The sequence below is a fragment of the Rhinopithecus roxellana genome, chromosome 19 (genome assembly GCF_007565055.1).
Source record: "Rhinopithecus roxellana isolate Shanxi Qingling chromosome 19, ASM756505v1, whole genome shotgun sequence".
Taxonomy (NCBI): Eukaryota; Metazoa; Chordata; class Mammalia; order Primates; family Cercopithecidae; genus Rhinopithecus; species Rhinopithecus roxellana.
Genome location: NC_044567.1, coordinates 68,400,025 through 68,418,078, shown reverse-complemented (window position 1 = coordinate 68,418,078; position 18,054 = coordinate 68,400,025). Strand labels below are relative to the sequence as shown.

General features: G+C 46.7%; 1 non-coding gene and 1 pseudogene across 2 annotated transcripts in view; both read right to left on the bottom strand.

The window, feature by feature from the left end:
• LOC104663278 overlaps window positions 1–10,856 on the bottom strand; it is a 30,432-nt pseudogene extending 19,576 nt beyond the window's left edge. Inside the window, exons 1-4 of the transcript XR_004055165.1 lie at window positions 10,629–10,856; window positions 9,995–10,221; window positions 8,264–8,332; window positions 2,999–3,069 (exon numbers count right to left, since the gene is read on the bottom strand). The product of XR_004055165.1 is annotated as an uncharacterized LOC104663278 (transcript). The remainder of the gene's footprint in view (window positions 1–2,998; window positions 3,070–8,263; window positions 8,333–9,994; window positions 10,222–10,628) is intronic.
• Window positions 4,161–4,265, bottom strand: LOC115895113. The gene has a single exon (XR_004055304.1). It is a non-coding gene; the product is annotated as a U6 spliceosomal RNA (small nuclear RNA).
• Window positions 10,857–18,054: the final 7,198 nt, after the last annotated feature.

The window sequence follows — 18,054 nt, the reverse complement described above, 5'->3', positions numbered from 1 at the left end:
ATAAACCCTGCAATGTTCACTCAAGCATCTTACTTTTGCACTCACTGCTCCTTCTGCCAAACACATAATCTTCTGCCCACATCATCCTTCTGCCTCTTTACGTAGAAAAGTTCTACTCATTCTGCATGTTTAACTTAAATCTTACCCCCTTTTTAAGCTTTCATTCCTCACCACATAAAGTGTCTGGCACATATTTAACATAGTAAATGATCACTATACGCTTCCAGAGGGCATCTAGCACACAGTAGTAGGCACTGAATAAATAATTCAGCAAATAATTAAAATGACAATGATAATAACAAGCTCCTGGGTTTTGTTTGTTTTTTTTTTACTTTTTTGAGAGAGGGTCTCACTCTGTTACCCAGACAGGAGTACGGTGGCAAGATCATAGCTCACTGCAGCCTCAAACACCCAGGCTCAAGCAATCCTCCCACCTCAGCCTCCCAAGTAGCTAGAAGTACAGGCACCTGCCACCATGCCCTGCTAATATTTTATTATTTAAAAAAAAATTTAGTAGAGATGAGGTCTTGTCATGTTGCCCAGGCTGATCTCGAACTCCTGGGCTCAAGTGATCTTCCCATCTCAGCCTCCCAAAGTGCTGAGATTATAGGCATGTGCCATTGTGACTGGCCCCAACGGTATGTTTAAATATTTGTATTCTGTAACATTAGAAAAAAATGCTTAGTATCTAAAAGACATTTGATAATTATTTAAGTGGACAAGTGAATAAATGATTGCCTTGAAAATTCTGTTAAAAAAGCACAGAAATTAAATAGAGAAAGCTCTATTATATTCTGAGCACCTCAGGGACCAAAACTATGTCTATCTCATGTTTGTCTCCTCTAACTTGCAAAACCTAACTTAGACAAGTTCTTTGATTAATATGTACTAAATTAAAGGTGTCCTCTAACAGTTCAGATTGTCCAATGCATTATGCATCACATCTCGGTAGCACAGAAGCATTTTTGTTATTGTGAAACATTTTTATATTTTTATTATAATTGATTGAGCCTCGAGTTGGGCTATTTGAATACGTATTATAATAATCTATTGGCTAATGGTAACAGTATATCTTGTTCTAACAAAATTACTGTTAACATAACAATTAACCAGCAGGTAGAAGAACATATCTTGTTCTAATGAAGTAAATATACCTCATTCGATTTCCAATTAGGGGGAAAGTCAATAATAGTGAGACCTTGTTGGTTTGTAAGTATGTAATATGACCTGTTCTTCTCAACAAAGAATTGCTTTTCTGACTTCTGCACTCAGAAGGTATCTTTAAAAAATAATTTCCCATTAGTATTAGTGCACACTGGGTATGTTTTGCAGGTTTGTTTGTTTGGTTGGTTGGTTGGTTTTTTTTTTTTTTTTTTTTTTTTTTTGAGACGGAGTCTCGCTCTGTCGCCCGGACTGGAGTGCAGTGGCCAGATCTCAGCTCACTACAAGCTCCGCCTCCCGGGTTTACGCCATTCTCCTGTCTCAGCCTCCCGAGTAGCTGGGACTACAGGCGCCTGCCACCTCGCCCGGCTAGTTTTTTCTATTTTTTAGTAGAGACGGGGTTTCACAGTGTTAGCCAGGATGGTCTCGATCTCCTGACCTCGTGATCCACCCGTCTCGGCCTCCCAAAGTGCTGGGATTACAGGCTTGAGCCACCGCGCCCGGCAGTTGGTTGGTTTTAAGACAGGGTCTCACTCTGTTATCCAGGTTGTGATCACAATCACAGATCACTGCAGCCTTGACTCCCAGGCTCAAGTGATGCTCCCATCTCCGCCTCCCAAGTAGCTGGGATTACAGGTGTGCACCAAAACACCCAGCTAATTGTTTATTTGTTTTTGTAGAGATGTGGTCTCACTATGTCACCCAGGCTGGTCTGGAACTTCTGGACGCAAGTGATCCTCCCACCTAGGCCTCTCAACGTGCTGGGACTACAGGTGTGGGCCAGCACACCTGGCCATTTTGCAGTTCTTATTGCCATTTGTTTATGGTGCCAGAAAGGTATTGCTGAGTTTCCAGTTTTGAAACTAATTTCTTTTTTTTAGTGACACAAATCACTATGTAATATAGTTAGCCTTTGAACAACACGCATTTGAACTGCAGGGGTCTGCTCATGAGCAGATTTTCTCCTACCTGAGACAGCGAAGACCAATCTTCCTCCTCCTCCTTCTCCTTAGCCTGCCCAACTTGAAGACTGATGAAGAGTTATATAATGATCCACTTGCATTTAATGAACAGTAAGCATTTTTCTTCCTCATGATTTTCTTAAGTTTATTTCTCTAGCTTTCTTTATTATAAGAATACAGCATATTAATACATGTACCATACCAAACATATCTTAAATGACTGTTTATGTTATCAATAAGGCTGTTGGTCAACAACAGTTGGCTCTTAGCAGTTATGTTCTTGGGGGGAGTCAAAGGCGACATAGTGAGACCACATCTCTACAAAAACAAATAAAAAATTCGCTGGGTGTTTTGGTGCACATCTGTAATCCCAGCTACTTGGGAGGCTGAGATGGGAGGATATGCAGATTTTTGACTGCAGAGGGGATCAAGCATCCCTAAATTCCACATTGTTAAGGGTCAACTGTGATTGATATTTACTAAACATAAGTCATTTATTTTAAAAATTCAATAGAAGTTCTAATTTCATAACCAATCTAATTCATTATAATGTGACTATAAAGAAAACATGCAACTTACTAACTTAAAAATATCTTTTTCTTATTTATACAAAAATATCATATAGGATTTTAGGGACCATAATTAAATACATTTTTTTCAGACTAGATTGTTTGAAAAAAATAAATGACCTGCAATTAACTTTTTAAATAACTGTGAAATCTAACCTACCAAGAAAGAAATTAAGAGAAAAATATACAACAACTTACACACACAGGGATTTTTTTAACCTGCTCTTTCATGATTAAAACTTCCTTATTCTTACTTTTTTATGTATGGTAGGACCACCAAAAATAAGTCACTATCGAAAGTCTTACCTGGATTGTTATTCTGAGGAAGACTTTCAGGTGTCTGTTCCATCTTACATTCAGGAATTAGGTGCCAAAGGCTATGGATAAAAATGTAATAAATGAAATTACTATTTTAAAACAAATATATTAAATTTTTAGAGTCTTTCAAACAATATCAGAGTTAATATCAGAACTTTAATTATCCTACATGCTTCCATTTGTGAGTTCTACCAACTTCTCTTTAAGCTTCTAAAGAAGAAAAGAAGATGAATTACTCATGAATTGAAGGGAGTATAGCTCAGTAAATTAACTCACATTAGCTTGGCATAATGGAAAATGTCCTAGCTCTATTACCAGCAGCTATTTGTTCTCTGACAAGTTGCTTCTCTTAGGCTCAACATATTCTTCTAAAAAGCAAGGATTTTACTGCCTTTTTTCACTAGGTTGTTAAAGATTTTTAACGACATAATGTGTTGTAAATGCTCAGAGAAACAATGAAGCAATGAAATAATTTGTTCTTGAGCTTTATTGCTGAAACTGTTTTGGAATTGCAAATAAAACCCAATGTGTATTTTTTCAGAGGTTCTCATATTCAAATGTTGTGGTTTTCTGAAATTGTTATTAAGTTCTAGTTTTGCTTATTAGTTGTTCTGTTCTTTGTGGCTTATAATTTGGGACATCACAGCTATTTTCCAAGTCATAGTTTGTAACTAAATTCACTTATAAATGTATTATTTCATCAAACTAGATAACATCACTGTCCACTGTTACTGAGCTCATCAATCACGCCAAGGGCAGAAAGCTAACAGATGTCAAGACCTAGCCTGGACTCCTGTTCCACACAGACTCAAACTCTGAATTGGTAGATCTTTGTTAGAACAATGCTCAATCCCCATCTTCATCTCCAACTGACATGGAAAATAACATTCTACTTTTATTTTTTGTTTTCAGTTCCATGAAAGAGATGCAAGTTGACATTCTCTCATTTCTGAGATACATACTAACAATATATTTGCACACAATATCCCACATGTTGCTCATCTCCATTCTCACTCCATAGATCACCTTACTGCCTATTTTTGTAGTGAAAAATCACAAATTTAATATTAGGTGACACCCAGTTTGCTTTGACTCACACTGTTTCTTTGGAGCAGTCAGTAAATAGTCAAATCAACTTCCACTGACTGCACAAAATATGAACCACTTCGCAAATCTGTGCATCATCCTTATGCAGGGGTCATGCTAATTTTCTCTGCATTTTATTCCAATTTTAGTATATGTTTGCTGCTGAAGCAAGTACAAAGCTCTCTTTTTATACATGGATACTCATGAGTCATGGATGAGGCTTAGTTCGCTCTGTTAAATCCAACTAACATACTTGAGACTCAGAATTCTGGTGATGGCTTCCTGCCACAACTCTGGGAAAGGATAATATGAGACCTTCCATGATCTAAGAAAAGGTATCACACTGGATATAAAGGGGCCTCAGCATACAGATCTGGTAGCAATGACAAAAGGAAACTCATCTCTTTCTGCAACATTATTTGAACTGAACCCCAAGGGCATAAAGGATAACTTAACATGAAGGTCTCAGCTAAGTCTAGGCTGAGATTAAAAGCATAACAAATTTTTAAAACAAAATAATTCTTACTTTGATTTTCAAAAATACTTTAAGCCAAAGGAAACTCAGGATTCAAAAGAATAGGTATGGCTCATTTTATTCAATACTTAGATTTATAGAATGCATGTAAATCAGGCATTTCCAATTATTAATATTAGTGTATAAGACTGTTACACATTTTCAAAAGGCAGTTAAAGGTTACCTTTCACTATTTTCTACCTTCAGAAATGCTTTTCTTTGAAAGGAGGGAGCAAAAGTTTCCACTGAGATTAAGTCATCACACTCCAATTTTAAATCTCTCAGTTTACTCAGGCTGGACAGCAGGCTGGAGTGCAGTGCCGGGATCTTAGCTCACTGCAACCTCTGCCTACCGGGTTGAAGCGATTCCCCTGCCTCAGCCTCTGGAATAGCTGGGACTACAGGCGTGCCCCACCAAACCCAGCTAATTTTTGTATTTTTAATAGAGATGGGGTTTCACCATGTTGGCCAGGATGGTCTCCATCACTTGACCTCATGATCTGCCCGCCTTCACCTCCCAAAGTGCTGGGATTACAGGCGTGAGCCACCACGCCCGGTCAACATTATTATTATTATTATTATTATTATTATTATTATTATTTTGAGACGATGTCTTACTCTATCACCCAGGCTGGGGTAGAGTGGCGCGATGTCGGCTCACTGCAACCTCCGCCTCCTAGGTTCAAGCGATTCTTCTGCTCAGCCTCCCAAGTAGCTGGGATTACAGACGCATGCCACTATGCCTGGTTAATTTTTGTATCTTTAGTAGAGAGGGGTTTCACCATGTTGATCAGGCTGGTATCGAACTTGTGACCTAGTGATCCGTCTGCCTCGGTCTCCCAAAGTGATGGGATTACAGGCATGAGCCACTGTGCCCAGCCAACATGAAGTTTTTAAGGATGGAAGGAACCTGAGCGAAAGTAGAATATGTCTGCTATATAATAGGTGTTCAGCTTATGTTTCAATAAATTCTCAATAAATTGACAAAATGGATAAACACATTTGGGAAGGGCAATTTTTTTGTTTTTGTTTTGTTTTGTTTTGTTTGGAGTCTGGCTCTGTCGCCCAGGCTGGAGTGCAGTGGCACGATCTCGGCTCACTGCAAGCTCCGCCTCCCGGGTGCACGCGATTCTTCTGTCTCAGCCTCCTGTGTAGCTGGGACTACAGGCGCCCGCCACCACCCCCGGCTAATTTTTATTCTTTGTATTTTTAGTAGAGACAGGGTTTCACTGTTGTTAGCCAGGATGGTCTCGATCTGCTGACCTCGTGATCCACCCGCCTCAGCCTACCAAAGTGCTGGGATTACAGGCGTGAGCCACCGTGCCCGGCCGGGAAGTGCAATATTTATTTATTTATTTATTTATTATTTTGAGACGGAGTCTCGCTCTGTTGCCCAGGTTGGAGTGCAGTGGCGCGATCTCAGCTCACTGCAAGCTCCGCCTCGGGGAAGTGCAATATTTTTCAAGAAAACTCCTGTAAAGTCAAGCAACACATTTGCAATAGTAATAATCATTTATATGTTCTCCCGTCTCACTAAGAGACCTGGGCCCCTGACCCCTCTGAGGTTTCCCCTCCCGGGTGCCATGGGGCCTGCGGGCACCAGAAAGCCGGGGTCCCCAACAGGACGGCGCGCCCGCCTCCTTCGCCTGGCCATTACCTCTCCTTCCTATCCCTCTTGTTCATGCCAGGGTCTCCAGGAGCCAGGACGCGCTCCACCCCAGGGACGTCGCCCGACCGGGCAGCTCTGTGGAACTGGCAGAGATCTTCCAGGAAGTAGTCCTGCTGGGGCTGGTCTAAGGCGCCCTCAAGGTGCTCGCTGTCGCTGCCTGCGCTGTCGCTTAACCAGCCGAAGGAGTCTGAGAACCACCAGTCCCCCAGCCAGCTTAAGGACAACTGGTCCTCCTGGCTCCCCACGCTAGGGGTCTTCCTCATGGCGGAAACTGTGGGCTTCGTTGACCCCTCAGACCCTTCCCGCTTTTCTCCACCCCTGGAGGCCATCAGTAGAGAGCTACTGCCTCGGCCACAACCTCCCAGCAGGAAAGCCCGCGGTTTCCAAGCCAGAAATGCCAAGCCAGGCGATCACTGCCACACCAAGCCAAGCGATCACTGCCACACCAAGCCAAGCGATCACTGCCACACCAAGCCAAGCGACCACCGTCAAGCCAAGCGACCACCGCCAAGCCAAACGATTACCGCCAAGCCAAGCGACTACCACCAGGCCAAACGATCACCGCCAAGCCAAGCGACCACCGCCAAGCCAAGTGACCACCGACAAGCCAAACGATCACTGCCAAGCCTCGCGGCTAAGGCCAAGCCCGTCCGTTACACACCAGTGCGCCTGCGCACCTGTGATGTCACTGCAACGGAAGCTCCAGCCTCCCAGAAAAAACTCCTTGGCCTGTAGGTGACGCTGCAGCTCCGGCGCCGGCCTGGGCTGGCGGGTCCTCCCTGGGAGGGTTCGGGGTGGCAGCGCCCAGCCTGCTTGTCATGAATGACGCCTCACAGAGGCTCCGGCGCACCTGCTCCTCGGCTTGCTCTGTTCAGGGGTGCCGGCCAGTTCCCGCCCCTGTGCCGCCATCGCTTGGCCGCTCCTGGCTTGGCCACCGCAGCGAAGTTGCCCCAGGGTCCACCCTGCCAGGATGCAAGCAGAGTCGGAGGGCTGGGTCAGAGCGGGCTGTCTGGCTGGCTGGAAGGGCAGGCCGACGCCGCTGCTACTCGGCCTGCGCCTGGAGGGACCAGCTCTGGGCATTCCGCTGCCTTAGGATCGGGCGGAGCAGCCGCTGCCACCCTGTGCCGCAGCTGCCGCGGACATCTGCCCAGGGGCAGTACGGCTGGCGACTCGGGCGGGTCGGGGAAGGCCAGGTGCCACCGGGGTTGCCCAGGAGTTTGAGATCAGCCTGTGCAACATGGTAAAACCCCATCTCTACAAAAAATACAAAAAATTAGCTGGGTGTAGTGGCGCATGCCTGTAATACCAGGTACTTGAGAGGCTGAGGCAAGAGGATCGCTGGAGCTCAGGAGTTCGAGGCTGCAGTGAGCAATGGGTGTGCCACTGCGGCCTAGCCTGAAAGACAGAGCAAGCCTCTGTCTCAAAACAAAACAAGCCAAATGTTGCACATCTTTTCAAGTTGTGCACATCTCCTCCAGCTCCAGGTTCAGTGACATCTCTGGTAGTCTGAAATAAACCAGAGGAACTACTTACACCCCTGGAATTGGCAAACACTGCCAGTCATGTGTTTCCCTCCTTCCACTTTCACCCAAGACCTGGTTGCTGAACATTTACCAGCCTGCCACTGGGTGGGGCCAGGCAAGCTGGGTTTTAACAAGCCCTCCAAGTTCAATGCACGCTCAATTTTGAGAGCCACAGAACTATACCAAATTCAAACGTAGAGAGCAATAGAAGGGAATTTTACAAAATGTCCCCTATTTGATCAAAATATAGTGTAAGGCAGTTGTGCAGACAAAAACTAGTTGACACAGCTGAAAGAAACCCAGTGACATTTCAAAGAAAGCAGGCCAGGAGAAGAGGAGTTGCTGGCCGATAGGCGCTGCAGGTGCTGGCTGCTGGACTCTTCCTGCCAGTGGGGCTCTTCCATCCACACTTCAGAAAAGATGTCTGAGGTCACTGTGAGCGTGTGACCACTTCCATTTACCTGGGAGATGAGGGTGTCACAAGCAGAAGATAAGCCGAATCCCACTGAGACACCAGTGACATTGATAACCTGCAAATAAATAAACCCAAAGATAAGGCCCTGTAGAATTAAAGGAGGAAAGGTAGACAAAACCCCTGTGTTTGTTGACGAGAACCTGCAAAGCTCGTCCTTCAGCATTCACAAGTCAATTTTACCAACTTTGTTAGCTGCCTGGACCCCACTCAGACTGAAGCCATTCTCACAGGTTTATCAAGAATTCTGGACAGAACTATTATATGTGTGTGTGTGTGTGTGTGTGTGTGTGTGTGTGTGTGTGTGTGTGTGTATACATATATATATATTTTTGAGATGGAGTCTCACTCTGTCGCCCAGGCTGGAGCGCAGTGGCGCAATCTCGGCTCACTGCAACCTCCACCTCCCAGGTTCAAGCGATTCTCCTGCCTCAGCCTCCCAAGTAGCTGGGATTATAGGCATCTGCCACCATGCCTAGCTATTTTATTTTTTCTTTTTCTTTTTTTTTTTTTTTTTTTTTGCATTTTTAGTAGAGACGGAGTTTGTTAGCCAGGATGGTCTCGATCTCTTGACCTCGTGATCCGCCTGCATCGGCCTCCCAAAGTGCTGGGATTACAGGCGTGAGCCACCGGGCCCGGCTCCAAATCATGAGTTCTTTCTGGTCTGTGAGAAAGCATCACTGATGGATCTTCATTCCATGGCTTTGACTTCGGCATTACTCTTGCTGTCCTGCACACCACAGCGTGTGCCACAATATCCCACAAACCACCGAGTCCCCACTCCAGGAGCACAGTGGCCCCCCTCAGCCCGCGCAGGTGCAGAATGTGGGCCTCAAAGTCAAAAGCTTATTCACGCCTTAAGTGCATACCGGTCGCTTCTTGTGCAGCGTCCTACCCTCTCGGTTTGAAAACCACCCAAGCTGGCAGGAGAACGTGGATAGGATTATATTTTTGTGGTTTTAAAAACCACATTACTTTTAGGAGACAGGGCAGAAACAGCCCCTAACCTAATGATTAAAAACAAAAGAATCCCATAGATAAGAACACCTCGATCCCACAAAGAACCACATTAAAACCCCCTTTTTCTTTTACATACATAATTACTGGCAGGGAGGGGGCGGTACAGGATGCCTCTGGTTTCTTCGGTAGAGGTTGACTTAATTCTGAAGAAATCATTTCGCAGCTCTAAGTCCACGACAGACCACGCACCTCCTCCTCCATGCCTCGGGATTATTTAGATCGCTGAGCTCCCGAACTTTTCACCGCTAATTTTCAAAGAAGTAAGTTCCTTCGTGTTTTGAAGTTCAGGCAACTTGTGCTTTGTTGGTTGGAATCAGCTCCCAGAGAAGGCACCCCCGGATGCAAATGCAGCCTGGACCTGGTTGAGCCCCGTTAGGCGCAAAGGTCCCAGCTCCCCGGTGTCTCCTGGCGTAGGAGGGGGGAGCCGCCGGCCTCTCAGAGCCAACGTGCGCCTAGGCGCATGCCAGCCGTGCCCGCAGTACCCCGCGGGGCTCCCAGTCGGGTGGTGCGGAGCGGAGGGCGGCCGGGACGCAGTCGGAGGAGCTGGGGTGCCCGCCCGGCTCGTGGCACTATGCTCCCCGGGGCCCGCCCGCGGCCAGCTCGCTCTATCCCCAAACTCCGCCAAGTCAGCCGCGGAGGCAGGACTCACCAGGCCCCCAGCTCGCCGGGACCGGCCTCCCACCGAGGCCACCTTACTCACCGCCGGGCCCGCCAGGACCAAGAGCGCTCGCAGCTCCTCTCGGAAGGCGGACAGCCGCAGGCAGCGCGACCCACGGAGCTCAAGGGTGGCCTCCCGCCCTCCGCGCACGGGCGCTGGCTCCTCAGGATCCTCCATGTGACTGGCGCGCTGCAGCCGGGTAGCGCAGAGGCAGGCAGTGGGGACCGCGCAGCGCAGCCCGCTCTGCAGTCCCCGCCCCGGTCGCCCGCCTAGAGCCCGCCCCTCGCCTGGCGCACGGAGGCCCGACTGAACGCGCAACCAGGCAGCCTGCGACCTTGGGCGCACCCTTTGCACCTTTTTCTGCACCACTGAGGACGCCTGCGGGTCTGGCAAAGACCAAGGAACTCCTGCACTTGGAAGGCAAAGTTTGAAAAAGCTCTGGAAACTAACGGAATGCGCTCCGGGGGCTGGGTCCTCCAAGTCTCGCGGTCGCCAGGACTCACCCCGGCTCTGCACCTCCGCTAGGAGTTTCAGGTTCTGAATGACCTGGTCTGGAAGGACTCAGAGGCCTCGAGCGGTGACTACGTTAGCACCCCGCGGGGTGTATGGGTTGGGCGCATTTACTGTGCAGATTGAGTTGGGTACACGCTTTGATGCTGGTTTGGATGTTGCATACTCCTCTCCTTTCATCAGTTGTTCCATTAGAGAACTTAGAATCTACCAGGATAGAGCAACATGCTCCCATTTGCCAAGTTGCACAGTTGGTGCCGGCTGGTCGTGTTGGAAGTTTATCCATCAGCCTGCTGTGGGAGTACAAGAGGCTGTGGCCCAGAAGGGCATGGGCAGCGCGCTTTCCTCCCAGAGCCTCAGCTTCCTCATCTGCAAACGTGAAAGAACATCTCATCGTCAGCTGTGAAGACTGGGGTTGCCTGGGCGGAGGACCTGAGTCAGTGCCACCTGCCCTCAGCCTGGCACCAACTTACCAGGACAAGAATGATTTCTGTAATAGTCAAAATTCCTTCCATTGTAAGTGATCCAATGTAAGTAAAGAAAACGGAAAACAAATTTTTTGGCTCACATAATCAGGAAGTGTGGATTCAGGGATATATATATATATATATATATTTTTTTTTTTTTTTTTTTTTTTTTTGAGACGGAGTCTCACTCTGTCCCCCAGGCTGGAGTGCAGTAGCGCCATCTCCGCTCACTGCAAGCTCCACCTCCCAGGTTCACGCCATTCTCCTGCCTCCCGAGTAGCTGGGACTACAGGCGCCCACCACTACGCCTGGCTAATTTTTTTTTTTGTATTTTTAGTAGAGAAGGGGTTTCACCGTGTTGGCCAGGTTGGTCTCGATCTCCTGACTTCGTGATCCTCCCGTCTCGGCCTCCCAAACTGTTGGGATTACAGGCGTGAGCCACCGCACCCAGCCGGATTCAAGGATTTAAAAACAAGATCATTCGGCCTGGTGAAACACCATCTCTACTGAAAATTAGCTGTGCGCGGTGGTGCGCGCCTGTAATCCCAGCTACTAGGGAGGCTGAGGCAGGAGAATTGCTTGAACCCGGGAGGCGGTGGTTGCAGTGCGCCGAGATCTCGCCACTGCACTGCAGCCTGGTGGCAGAGGGAGAATTCATGTAAAAAAAACACACACACAAACAAGATCGTCCCTCTCCCCATCTCGGTCCCTCTCCTCCTTTCTCCTTGCCACTTGGGATTCTTTCCGTGGTTTCTCTTCCTCCTCTGCAGGCAGCCTTTCTCTTCCTGTGCAGGTTACAGTGGTGGGTGGCCTCTATGCCCTCGTTTCTATCTTTCCCATCTGTTAAACCAGAAAGTAAGGCCCTCCCCTCCTCTCTTCTGGCTCCAAACTAACAAACAAAAAACTGGGAGAAAATCTGGTTGGCCCTGCTTAGGTTTCTTGCCCACCTCTGGAACAATCGCCCTGGGTGGGAAAATAGGGTCTGATGTTTGGCTTGCCCTGGACCATGCACCCAGCTTTGTACCTACAGGGTAGAATTAGGCGCCCTGTGACTGGTCTCGCCCCACGAGGACTGTAGGTATGGAGTAGAGAAGTTTTCCAAAAGAACTGAGAGTCTCAACAGACAAATATCCAAGGATGTTCACTAGATCTGTGATCACTGCTGTTCTTTGATAATCTTCTGGAAGTCCTGACTGATGTAATAAGACAGGAAATGGAAATGTAATGTATAATATTAGGAAAGAAAAGGCAAAGGGATTACTCACAGTAGAAATTGCCAGACTGGGCCAGGCACAGTGACTCATGCCTATAATCGTAACACTTTGGAAGGCCGAGGTGGGAGGATCACTTGAACCCAGGAGTTTCGAGACCAGCCTGGGCAACACAGTGAGACCCCATCTCTTAAAAAATAATTCCACACAACCCAACCCAAAGAAATAAAATATGAAGAAAAACTAATAGAATTGATAAAGGGGTTTAATAAAGTTGCTACATAGAAGTTCTTCAACAAGTCATATCAGTCCTTTATATTGGTAATAACATATATGAAAATACTAAAAGAAATCCTTCACAATAGCAACAAAAAACAAAAGGTCCATGTGATGCAGAGCATAACCCCTCACTCCTTAGAGATGGATTGTACATAGTGACTTCCTTCCAAAAAGTTGAGCAGGAAAATTAATTTTCAATTAACATATTAGGTTTTAGTCCACTTCTGTGTATTCCATTATTTTAAAATTTAATAGAATGATTCTAAAAGCAATTGATAGTGTAAACAGGAAAAGATATAACAAAAACTCTGAAAAAGAAAAGGAAGGAGGAAAGAAGTAGCTCTGTTGGCTGATAAATAGCTTTTAAAACAATGTGTGGTTGGCTGAGCTTGGTAGCCCACACCTGTAGCCCCAGCACTTTGGGAGGCTGAGGTGACAGGATTGACTGAGCCCAGCAGTTTGAGGCTGCAGTCAGCTATGATTGCACTACTGCACTCCAGCCTGGGCAGCAGAGTAAGACCCTATCTCAATAAAAAACAAAAAAACAAAAAACAAAACAATTAAAAAAACAAAGAACCCTGTTAGGATTTTGATTGACATTGCATTATATCTGCAGATTTATTCAGAAAGAATGCACCTCATGAAAATACTGCCTTCTAGTTAAATCATATCCCTAGTCTAATCAGTACTTATCTAGGGAATGGGACACTCACTGGACTAGGGATATGATGAATTTGTTATTGATGCTTAATAAATAGTCATAATTATGTTCATACATGGTTCTTAACTTGCTGAAATATATTATTAAAAGCATGTATTAAAGTTGGATTTTTTTTTTTTTTTTTTTTTTTTTTTTTTTTTTTGAGGCGGAGTCTCGCTCTGTCGCCCGGACTGGAGTGCAGTGGCCAGATCTCAGCTCACTGCAAGCTCCGCCTCCCGGGTTTACGCCATTCTCCTGCCTCAGCCTCCCGAGTAGCTGGGATTACAGGCGCCCGCCACCTCGCCCGGCTAGTTTTTGTATTTTTAGTAGAGACGGGGTTTCACCGTGTTAGCCAGGATGGTCTCGATCTCCTGACCTCGTGATCCGCCCGTCTCGGCCTCCCAAAGTGCTGGGATTACAGGCTTGAGCCACCGCGCCCGGCCTTAAAGTTGGATTTTATCAGTTGTTTTGTTTTGTTTTGGGACAGGATCTGTCTCTGTTGCCTAGGCTAGAGTGCAATGGTTTGATCTCGCCTCAAAGCAGCCTCAACCTCCCTAGCTCAAGCAATCCTCCCACTTTAGCCTCCTGAAGAACTGGGACTACAGCCATGTGCCACCAAACCGGGCTAATTTTGTTTTCTTTTTCCATTTTTTTTTTTTTTTTTTTTTTTTTTTTTGAGACGGAGTTTCACTCTTGTTGCCCAGGCTGGAGTGCAATTGTGCGATCTTGGCTCACTGCAACCTCTGCCTCCTGGGTTCAAGCAGCTCCCCTGCCTCAGCCTCCCAAGTAGCTGGGATTATAGGCATGTGCCACCATGCCCGACTAATTTTGTATTTTTTTTTTTTTCTTTTTTAGTGAAGATGGGGTTTCTCCATGTTGGTCAGGCTGGTCTCAACCTCAGGTGATCCACCTGCCTTGGCCTCCCAAAGTGCTGGTATTACGGGCATGATCCACCATGCCCGGCCTGTTTTCATATTTTTTATAGAGACAAAGAGGTCTCACTATATTGCCGAGGCCGGTCTCAAACTCCTGGGCTCTAAGCGATCCTCATGCCTTGGCCTCCCAGAGTGCTGGGATTACAGGCATGAGCCACTGTGCTCACAGATTTTTTTTTTCTTTTAGTATTAATTGAAATAATAATATTTTTCTTCTCTTTTTGCTTGTTAATGTAAGTTCATTGTAGATTTCCTAATGTGTAGCTGTCACTGATTCCTGGAATAAACTTCCCTTGTTCCTAATAGTATACTATAACAGGTATATAGTGTAGATTTATTGCTAATATCCAGGATTTTTATATTTATTTATTTTTATAGGGACAGGGGTCTCACTATGCTGCCCAGGCTGGTCTTGAAATCCTGAACTCAAGCAGTCCTCCTGCCTTGGCTTCCCAAAGTGCTGGGATTACAGGCGTGAGTCGCTGCGCCCGGCTTCCGTCTATCTTTAGGCTCCATAATTTTTCAAATACCATAAGAATGATCTGTTTCTTGAAGGTTTGAAGGCCACTCACCTAGAGGACCATCTGATGCCTTTATAGAACGGGCATTTTATTTAAAAATAAGAAAAAAAGTGAAAAGTTTTCTATTTACTTAGTAGTTGCTGGTCTATTCAGGGTTTTTTTTTTTAACCTCTTCTTGAATTAATTTTGGTCACTCGTGGTAAGTGTTTATTGATTGCTGCTGTAGCACATTACCACAAATTTAATGGGTTACAATAACATAAAGTTACTATTTAACAGAGGTCAGAAGCCTGAAATGGGTTTCGTGGGGCTGAAATCAAGGTGTTGGCAGAGCTGCTTTCTTGCTGGGGCTCAGGAAGAATCCGTTCCCTTGCCTGTTCCTGCTTCTAGATGCCACCTCCCTCTTCCTCCATCTCCAAAGCGCATCACTGCAGCCTCTGTTCTTTCATCACATCTCCTTTTTCCAGCTTTTACTCTCTTGTCCTCCTCTCAGAAAAAGAGATTCCATTAGGCCCACCCGATAACCCAGAATAACCTTTGCATCTTACAATCTTTGCAGTAATCACATCTCCAAGTCCCTTTGCCACGCAAGGTTACGTATTCACAGGTTTCAAGAGTTAGGATGAGGACATCTTTGGGGGGCCTTGTTCAGCATCTCATACTCACCATGTTCTGACCACATCTCCGTCTTCCCTGTATTTTTAAATTCTGATTAGCTTTTCATTTTCTAGTGGGTACTTTTTTTTTTTTTTTTTTTTTTTTTTTTTTTTTTTTTTTTGAGACGGAGTCTTGCTCTGTCGCCCAGGCTGGAATGCAGTGGCCGGATCTCAGCTCACTGCAAGCTCCGCCTCCCGGGTTCACGCCATTCTCCTGCCTCAGCCTCCCGAGTAGCTGGGACTACAGGCGCCCGCCACCTCGCCCGGCTAGTTTTTTGTATTTTTTTTTTAGTAGAGACGGGGTTTCACTGTGTTAGCCAGGATGGTCTCGATCTCCTGACCTCGCGATCCGCCCGTCTCGGCCTCCCAAAGTGCTGGGATTACAGGCTTGAGCCACCGCGCCCGGCCTCTAGTGGGTACTTTTTCAGGACATTGTGGCGTGTGCTTTCTGAATGTTTGCAGCCATCGTATTTTACACATTCCCATGCTTCTAGCGTTACATGTTATAGGTGAAAACTCCAAACACTCCGATTCTCTCTCTCTTTTTTTTTTTTTTTTTTTTTTGAGATGGAGTCTCACTCTGTCGCCCAGGCTGAAGTACAGAGTGTAATGGCACGATCTCAGCTCACTGCAACCTCCACCTCCCAGGTTCAAGCGATTCTCCTGCTTCAGTGTCCCGAGTAGCTTGGATTACAGACATATGCCACCATGCCTGGCTAACTTTTTTTGTATTTTTAGTGGAGATGGGGTTTCACCATGTTGGCCAGGCTGGTGTCGAACTCCTGACCTCAAGTGATCCATCCACCTCGGCCTCCCAAAGTGCTGGGATTACAGGCGTGAGCCGCCGTGCCCAGCCCCAATTCTCTTTTTTGTTTTTGAGATGAAGTCTCACTCTTTTGCCCAAGCTGGAATGGCTAGATCTCGGCTCATTCCAACCTCCACCTCCTGGGTTCAAGCAATTCTCCTGCCTCAGTCTCCTGAGTAGCTGGGACTACAGGCATGTGCCACCACGCCTGGCTAATTTTTGTATTTTTAGTAGAGATGAGGTTTCACTATGTTGGCCAGGCTCATCTCGAACTCCTGACCTCATGATCTGCCCACCCGGCCTCCCAAAGTGCTGGGATTACAGGCGTGAGCCACCGCACCCGGCCCTCGATACTCTTTTTATTGTAGACTTGATGGTGGTCATTATGGCTAGTTCCCCAACATTCCTTTCACCCCAAATGGCTCATTTTAGCCAGGCACAAGAATCTCATTTTCCTTCTCAGGGCCCTATGTAGGAATGGACATGCATGACCCAATTCTATTTAATGTATTTATATGTATATTAGAGACAGAGTCTCACTATGTTGCCCAAGCTCATGATCCAATTCTAGCCATGAATCTTGAGTGAAAATCTAATGGCGTTTCTGGAAAAGGTTTCCTATTTCTAACAGTCAGACAAGAAAAAGGCCCCTATTGGCCGGGCGCAGTGGCTCAAGCCTGTAATCCCAGCACTTTGGGAGGCCGAGACGGGCGGATCACGAGGTCAGGAGATCGAGACCATCCTGGCTAATACGGTGAAACCCCGTCTCTACTAAAAAAATACAAAAAACTAGCCGGGCGCGGTGGCGGGCGCCTATAGTCCCAGCTACTCGGGAGGCTGAGGCAGGAGAATGGCGGGAACCCGGGAGGCGGAGCTTGCAGTGAGCTGAGATCCGGCCACTGCACTCCAGACTCCAGCCTGGGCGACAGAGCGAGACTCCATCTCAAAAAAAAAAAAAAAAAAAAGAAAAAGGCCCCTATCTTCTCCTTCAGATGTTGCGGTATCCAAATTTTTTTTTTTTTTTTTGAGACAGAGTCTCACTCTTTTGCCCAGGCTGGAGTGCAGTGTGTGATCTTGGCTCACTGCAACCTCTGCTTCCTGGACTCAAGAGGTCCTCCCACCTCAGTCTCCCAAATAGCTGGGACCACAGGAGCCCATCACCAAGCCTGGCTAATTTTTGTAATTTTGTAGACACAGGGTTTCACCATGTTGTCCAGGCTGGTCTCGAACTCCTGAGCTCAAGCAATCCACCTGCCTTGGCCTCCCAAAGTGCTGGAATTACAGGAGTGAGCCACCACACCCAGCAGTATCTAAATGTTATGTCTGGAAGCGCTACAGCCATAATGCTGCTGGCCCTAGGATAAAGCCAATATTGGAAAAGGGCAAAGCCAAGAGAATCACAGACTGACTGCATTCACTCAGCAGATGTGCACCATGGGAAGGGAGGAACCAGGCAGCACAAGCGAAAGAGGACAGTGCAGTGGGGACAGCATAGACGGGGGGCAGACACACGGAGCTGTCCTGGCCGTGTCGTTCCCCAACTGTGTGACCTGGGTTTGCTACTTAACTTTTCCAAGCTTTAGTTTCCTCATATACAAAATGGGGGGGGGGGGGGGGGAACAACCTACTTTGCAGGTGAAGACTGAATGAGAATGCATATGCAACACTCACCATGACGCCTGGCACATATGTTAACCTGATGTGGAGTTGGTGCTAGGATGCAGTGGGGTGTGAGATGGGGTCAGCTCCTGCCCTCTGTGGCTCATGGCCCAATAGGGAGACAGAGATGAAGCAAGTACACGGATGAGTGAGAGCATTGTAAATGTATGTGATAGGTAACATTTAAAAGCAAAAGCAGGGCCAGGTGCAGTGGCTCACGCCTGTAATCCCAGCACTTTGGGAGGCTGAGGAGGGCAGATCACCTGAGGTCAGGAGTTCAAGACCAGCTGGACCAACATGGTGAAACCCTGTCTCTATTAAAAATACAAAAATTAGCTATATGTGGTGGTGCGTGCCTG